The 8,286-nt window shown below is 45.5% G+C and overlaps 1 pseudogene; it reads left to right on the forward strand.

Moving 5' to 3' along the window:
* Positions 1–6,028: 6,028 nt before the first annotated feature.
* LOC124659804 lies at positions 6,029–6,474 on the forward strand (annotated as a pseudogene).
* Positions 6,475–8,286: the final 1,812 nt, after the last annotated feature.

Genomic DNA, 8,286 nt, shown 5'->3' on the forward strand with positions numbered 1-8,286 from the left:
CATGAGGTTGGCATAAAGCTATAATTATCAATGTGGAAGTGGGAAAAAAAATGCTTTCAAGCAGTGGCAGTGCATACATGTATCTTGATAGAACCAAGCTGGGTATGACAGAGTTATCTTCTAATCTAAGGATTATAAATAAATGTAATTGAAATATAGAAAAGATTTTGCTAGAGGAACAACTAATGCATACCTCTACATATGAAAACCAATGACTCTGTAAGTCGAAGCCATACCGTTAATTGTTTGACTAAAGTATTGCATCCAAGCTCATCCCTCCCCAATCTCTGTCTGAATACAGTTACTGTATTACAGAGGATTAGACCATATATTGTAAACTGGAGTGCATAATTATTTCAGATGTTGTATTCTATGTGTGGATATAATTTTAGTAAAAATACAACATGTATTTATCTGCCCTGCATACATGCAAAAAAGCACAGGACACACAACCGAAATATTATCATCAGGCTGGCTCAAGTGTTATCCAGTAGGATAGAGTAGTGCGATGCATGAGCAGCAGGGCAGTAATCCATAGGAGTGCATGGTTGCTTTATATCCAACATGTACATTTACTGGATATTGACTGGGAGTAGCTTGGACTATTGTTTGAAAATTTATTTCGATTCTTTAAATTCTGATTCGTTCTCACTTTAAATTCTAATTCGTTTTCACTTTTTGTACACCAAGTCTGCAGTTTGTTAGCACTCAGTAGCACATACTACGAATATAATTTGTTTAGGTATGCTAAAGATAATAGCCTACCAAATACAGATGTGTGAGTGCTTGCATCTTAAGGTTCTACCTACGAATTTTAATGCTTGGCATCTCTTATTTTTTCAGCGTCAGGTAGATACCATTATCAGTAAGATAACAGAACAGAGTGCGCCATAACACCATACGTGTGTAAAACCTAAAGGAACCAGGTAAAACAGCTGAATCAAAGGACTCACCAGCCTTATTTAGCCCAGAAATAGAAAGCATAACAGAAAAAGAAACAAAATCTACTTGCGCTGAGCATTTGTTTTTTTTGTCCTGGACCATATGAACTACAACGGAGCGAAGCAAATTTTTGCAAACTCCTACATAGAGAACATAGGACCTTGCAGATTTCAGACATGGAAACCTGAAGATAATGCAGATTCTGATCATCGGAATGCTTTGGACGGCCAAAAGCACCTGCTGGCAAGCTACTCCTCCATATGATCAGCCAAGCAATCTCCATCCCGTGTATCCCTTATTAAGAGGCACTGTAAAGGAAATAACTTTATGAGATGGGTGATTACTTGTTTCTGAAGGTGTTATAATTCTCAGTTGGTAACGAAAAACTAATTATTCATATCTTTTACTTGAGGTGGAGATAAAAAGCAGGTAGACATATGCATGGTATATTGGTATGGGTATTTCAATGCATGGAAAAGCTATTTTTATTTCGAAGCTCTGGACATGTAAAACTACAGGTGCGGGGAGGATAGGATATATGACTAGAATGGTGGTTTTGTATGGTAACTAAAAACATATTTAAGAAGCTTTGTTTCATGACACTTTTTCCAGTTTTGTTGGTACAAAAGACTTTGAGAGTAGTGAAGAAAAAAACATTATGAAGTCTAGGAGATGAAGGCATATGGACAGGAACACAGAGAACTATATTTGGTATGTCAATTAAGCTCCTTAAAGAAAATTGTGCATTATGACTTGGAAATCCTTGATGGTCTTTTAAGGTCATGCAATTTGTTTGCAAATGGTCAAGTGATCATAATAAGTATCGAATTGAGTTGCAGAGGTTGCAAATGTTGATACCACAGTTTGGCTCTAGCTTGCTGCATCATACCTTGCTATTCATCTCATGCAATGTCGTTCTCAAGTTGTGCAATGAAAGATGACATGGTTTTGAACTCTTCCAGTACCGCATCATTGGTTTCAGTCTCGCGCTAATGGAGCTGCTATATTCCTATGAATGAGTCCATTAAAAAATTACACCGCCAATGACAATAAACTGACTTCTTCTCTTCAATGGATGCAGGGAGATAATAATGCTACATTTGAATTAGGCCTCATTATAATTACATGTAGCATAATAATAGTAATTCTTAGAGAATTAGTCAATATAGAATTAATCTAGATAACATTATGGTTGATTATAGCTCTAGAAATATCCGGCAATGAATCAATATCATGTTAACAAAGAAGGCTAGATTACAAATGATCTCTAAAAATAATAGGTCTACAATCTGTTTTACACAAACAACACAGCGATAATACATATTTGTCTCACTTTGATGGTAACCGGCTACGCTTACGGTTATTTTAGAGTATATCCACATGGTCAGCTTAGATTCATATAAACATATAAAGATGATGCCCGCTTATTGAGCGGGCCACTATGTTAGTTGTATATGCAGACCGATGTCTGAGTAGATGGTTCGTGAATTCAAGTGTCAAACTGAATCTAGAGTGAAGAAATATCGACACATGCATGATGGCTTTTAGGAAGAGTGAAATACGTTCTCAGCTAGACTACTTTTGTCTGTGTCTGCAGCAACATGCGTATTTTACAATGATGTATTTGGTTGCAATGTTAGTCAAATTTTTGCATGCAGTAAGTTAGCACCACCCTTCCTTGGTTTGGCCACACCCCAGCCAGGAACCACAAGCTTAGAAGTTAATTAGCTTGTCATCTTGTTCCCTTTGTTACTGTGTAGGTAGATTTTCTTTTTGATTGATCGCATCTCTGAATGAGTGTACCACTACTAAGCAGCATGCGAAAGAAACAAGTTAGGAAGAATCTTTGAGCAGCTCTGTTTGGAGAAGAAAAAAGTGAGTGGTAGCAAAGAGATTAGATAATTTCAGAGTTGGGCTTGATCGTCTGTTTCAGAGAAGAAAAAAAATGAAGTTACGGTTGGGACAATCTACAACAAAAGTTTGTTAGGCTGGTTATAGACCATTATTGGCAAGTGTGTGGACTATATTATCAATTTTATGTTCTACTGTGCTATATGTATGACTCTATCATGTAGATTAAGGTGATCAAGGAATATTGCAGATAACTGTGGGGTTAATTTTGGAATAGCATCAGTATCTCGGAGTCCCCCCCCCCCCCCCGTGTCGCTCCGCTGCAGCGACTCGGGGGAGAACCCTAGATCCCCTCGCGAGCCCCTTCCTCCAGCCTCCTCCCTCGCCGCCGCCGGGGTCTCGCCGACGGGCAAAGCCCGTGCGACGGACGGCGGCGGCGAGCCCTTCCTCGCGACCGTGGGGTGGTGGCGGCGCGGCGTCCACGTGCCCTGCGAGGTCAGCGTGGTGCGGGTGGCCATGGCGGCGGCTCGGGCTGTCCCGGCGGTTCCTCGTGCGAGGCGGCGGAGCCGCGACCTGGCGGCCGTCGATCTGGTGCCCCTGGGCCCAGGTCCGGCAGGGTGTCCGGCAACCTCCCCCTCCTCCCTAATCCCCTCCTTCCCCTAATCATGTTCGAGCGCAGCCGTGTGGCCCCTGCGGAGGTACGCCTCGTCTCTTCGAGTCCCTGGCGTGTGTGTCTGGTCTAGCACGGGTGGTGATCCTGGACGGTCGACCTTGTGCGTCTTGCTGGGGCGTGCAGGTTGGGCTACGGCGCCAGCTAGCGCCGGCGTGGCGCTGTCCACGGACAGTGGTCGCGCGGCTGTTGGGGATTGCCCTCCGGTGATGCTCATTTGTTGCTTGGGGTGGCCACAGGCTGATGTTCAGATGAAAAAGGGGCTGGCTTTGCCTGCTGCGCGGTTCTCGCGGTGGCCGGAATGACCAGGGGTGTAGGTTTCAGGGAGGCGTGCTTGGTGCGTGATGGTCAGCTTGGCAGGCCATACGCGGGTGGTCGGCGTACGGCGGGAGGCGCATGCTGGCATCCGGCCTGATGTGGTTGCTGATGCTACGTCTTCTTGCGGCGTGGTCTCGGTACCTGTCCGGCAGCACCCTGTGGCTTGCAGCTGACATCCTGTCGAGCTCTAGCCAGGGTCGTTGTTGTGTGTTCCGGCTTTCCTGCAGATCTTGGTGTCCTCGCCGTGGATCTGGGTTGTCCGGCGCACAGGCCCTTCGACCGTTGGGGAGTTGTCCTCACGGTTGTCCCATGTTGTTGATGAGCGGCCTAGTGCGTGGTGGCCTTTGTTGGCGTAATGGTGCGTTGGTGGGGTACTCGAGTTGTCAGGATTGTTGGCCATGTGGGGATTTTGCCAATGTGTCTTCGCGAGGTTGCCACCGCTGCGCGAGTGTGGTCGTGGTGCTCCGGGTGAAAGCCCTGCCTGACCTTGTCGGTGCCGACGACGATGGCGTCTATACGCGTCATTTCCTCTGTGGTGGCGTCGTCGAGGAACCCCGAACTTCCTCCATCCTTGTGGTCTAATCCTCCGGGTGAAAACCTAGATCTGGCTTTGTGCTAGGATCGGACTATGGCGAGGTCATTGATGTCGCTACCTTCTTGGAGGCGTTGTTCTTGGAGGTTTGACCCTCGGTTGGTGCGCAAGTTGGCGGCACTCACCTTGACTCTATCTGGCGAATCACACATGTGTTAGCATTGTGCCAACATGATTATCTCGGCTGACTTGGATTGCGGACCACGGAGAATCATGTGCTGCTGCTCTCGGACACATGGAAGCACTCGACGAGTCTCGGCTGATGGTTGTAGGCATATGTTGCTACAAGCGAGGGGTGTGGCAAGGCATGGTGGAGCAGTGTTCAAGTCGTGGGCAGCGCTGGCGGGTTCGAGGCCATGCAGTCGGTGGAAGTCTTTCGGGCCTGTTGGGGCCTCCTCCTCCCACTGAACGGTCCATGCCATCAGGAAAGTTCTATGGGGGTTTGAGGTCGCCCCGACATGGCGAGGACATCCCCGAGGTGCGAGGCCAATCCACATTGATGTCGCGTCTTGTGCACTTGTTGGAAGGCATCTAGGCCAGTGGTAGTTTGGTGGCGTTTGTTGTGATGTTTGTCTTGTAGCCGTTAGACGCCATCTTGTCTTGAGTGGTCGGGTGTTCCAGCCTTATCTTAGGCTTGTAAGTCTGTTCTTTCTATCAATGCAATGAAACGCAAGCTTTGCGTTTTCTCGAAAAAAAAAAAAAACTGTGGGGTTAATTTTTTTTTTTGAGGTTGAACAGTGGGTTTCCCCACTGTGTATTTTATTTATTTTATATAATAAGAAAAAGAGTCCAAAAGGTCTAAAGTACAGCTAAACAGGTGCTAGAGTAAAGCACCGAAGAACTAAAAAAACAGAAAAAGAAACTAACTGAAAAGTTCCACCCAATCTGCAAGTCCTGCATAGGATTTCCTTTTTGCCTTATAGACCAAGAGAGCCAAGTCCTGCATGGGGTTAAATTCATTGTGGATATAATTAATATTGGGGACTCATTAAGCTGGTTAAGAAAATACTTATATGGTAAAAATTTGGACAGTATACAAGTATAGCTAGACATGTGATGTGCCGAAAGTAATTCTTACTTCAGTTCTGTTTTACATAATTTTGTATTTTTCCTTCCTAGCAATCCTCCTCCGCGACTTAAAGTTTGGTAGCTTTAGTGTTGGAATACAAGCAATTGCAAGAAGGGCATACTTTTAAAAAAAAATTAACAGAGGTAGTATAGTTATTAATGGGAGAAACATCAAGACAGCTTGAACCTCACTTGCCCAACCTTGCTGTGCAAGTTTCACAGAAACAAGTCAAAATGCTGAATTTGGGTAGAGAGTAGAGGCTGTGAGTTTGGGTATACCGGTGTCAACTCTCAATGTTGGCTGGCTGATGAGCTATATTTGCTTGAGCAGGATGTTGAGTACAATATCTTCAACTGATAGGGATGCAATCACCGTTTCGTTTATCTCACAATACTATGCAAAATTAACACTGTCTTGTACTGGGGTGTGGGTTATGCAGTGCCGCTTGCATCCCTCTCGCAACCATGATATTCTTTTACATAGTTCTATTTATCCTACAAGAATATATCTCCCAACAATTAACCGTATGTTGAACTCATGGTGTGTGTTCATATAGCCTTGTATCAACATTTCCTTGGGAGAAGCAATGTCGGAAGTAATAACTAAGTTTCTGTTACATCGATGTTTATGTGGATGGCCCCAATTGCAATTATGTATGTTTTTTTATCACCAGTTTTTTCCAGGTTTGATTATTGTTCCTCCTACTTCATGATGTACTTTATCTTTTCTATGAAAGTGAAGCACCTATATTCGTATGGAAATAACATTCTACGCTTTTGTCAGGTCATCAGGTGTGAGTCAGCTGTCATCCTCAGCGCAAACGCTGGCCAGTGGGTTCCTTGTTGTCATATCGGTTAATATTGTGACCGGCTTCTACATATACTCCACGATGAAGGACTGAAGGAGACTCCTCTCCAAGAGACAGAGCCTGATGCAACCTTCTTATCGAATGCTAAAGCAAGTATTAACCAGCCAACATCTTGTCAAGAGAGTAATGATTCTCAGGGGATGGGGAAGGGGAAGGTGGAGTAGGTCGTAGACTCATAGCACAACTTGACTTGGGTTTTCTTTCCATTAATTATATACATGCTGTTCAGAGTTGTTTTATGTGAATAAAGCAACATCACACCCTCTCAGTTAGATGCAGGAATGTAAATTTTGAGAAGTACAAAACCTTTGCTACCAGAGAGCCATTTCATTGTCGCTTATTTTCCCTACAAATCTGCCAATTAGCCTATTTAGTAATTTGTATCTTCTCATGGATTTTATTTTTGAAAGTCTGTGAGTTCTCATGTTTCTAATTTTTCCCTTCAAAATTATCAGTCGGCATGGATGAACACAAACGTATGAACCAAATGCTCAACATACAACCTTTTTTACCACGAAAAAAATGAGCATTGTATGTGTGTTTGCATGCTTGCTCTTATGTGGAATTGTCCTATGAACACCATTCATTTATGTTATATTCCCACCCAGCTGGGATAATGGTAAAGAAGAAGAAAAAAAATCTCTTGACCAGCATCAGTTTGTTAGCATCGTCCTTCCATTCGTTTGCTGTTGTCGTTGCCACACGGTTGACGTACACTTTGGCTCGAGCCAGCTCCCTCTCAAGCATCCTCTCATCCTACGAGCTCAAAATTGTTATGATACAAACAAAAAATGGGATCGATCCAAACTTCTGAACACTGGCATATCTCACTTACATTCAACCTGGTTGTCTGGTTCTGGTAGAAATGCACAGCATTGGCAACATGGCATGTGGCAAGAATGGACTCCTCAAGCTCACGAACATTGTGGGTGAGCATCTCAATCTCCACTCTCCAGGACCTTCTGCATGTTGCTCTTCTCCAGAAGCATGTTCTCCTCCTGCAGGTCAAACAAGAAAAAAGTTCAGTTTCACACAAGAAGGTTCAGTAATGCAAAGTTTTACTTTAAGAGAAAAGAGATTTGGATGCCATGTCAGCAATGGATTTCTGTTCCCATAAGAAAAACAATGGATTTCTCAGCGGCAATGTCCCGCGGGGGGCGACGGACAGTGCATCTTGACGTCGACTGAGGAGTGTGCAGTCTCCCCGCGGTGGAGGTGCCCCTACTGCAGCGCTGGGAGCTTCGAGCCCACTCAGTCCTTTGGCCATTGAGAGTCTGGATCCTCGTCTTCTGCTCTTTGGCCATTTCGGGTCAGGATCATGAGAGGATACATGTGATATAGGAAAATAGTTGAGGACTTCTACAGTACCCCCAAATTGATATGAGCCAGCCATTTTGATTGATCGAACAGCTCCTAAACGCCCACGGAGTAGCAACTCAAAATCGGCGGAAAACTCGCGGAGTACCTCGACCGGAGGGGCAGAAAGTAATTACTTCTCGTAGTCTGCCCACGGGTAGGGGTAGTTTAGTGTTTTCTGCTTGTCTGATGTTTTTTTCGCATTAGTTATCGCTGTGAAGGGTGAACCATCTCCCGTCTCTAATCGTTGCATTTTGTGGATGAACCCTAGCAGAGGTCAACCTGGCGGCGTCGGGGGAAATGGAGGAGGAGCCGACCGGGGAGTGGGGCGAGGCGCCGCGAGGCCGTCGTGTCCAGGCCACCTACTGAAGCGCGCCGACGGATGGGCGCCAGTGGTGGCTGGTTCGCAGCGGTGAGGTGGGGGAAAGGGAGGAGCGGCCGTGGCGGTGAGGTGGTCAGCTCCCTCGACGGATGCACGCCGCGGGTGTGGGAGTGGTGGTGGTTGGCTCGCTGCGCCGGCGAGGTGGAGGAAAGGGACGAGCGGCTGTGGCGGCGAGGTGGTCCACTCCGTTACGGATTCGTACTCCTGCAGGACTCGTGATGAAGATCGAGGAGTTCAG

Source organism: Lolium rigidum, chromosome 6 (genome assembly GCF_022539505.1).
Source record: "Lolium rigidum isolate FL_2022 chromosome 6, APGP_CSIRO_Lrig_0.1, whole genome shotgun sequence".
Lineage (NCBI taxonomy): Eukaryota > Viridiplantae > Streptophyta > Magnoliopsida > Poales > Poaceae > Lolium > Lolium rigidum.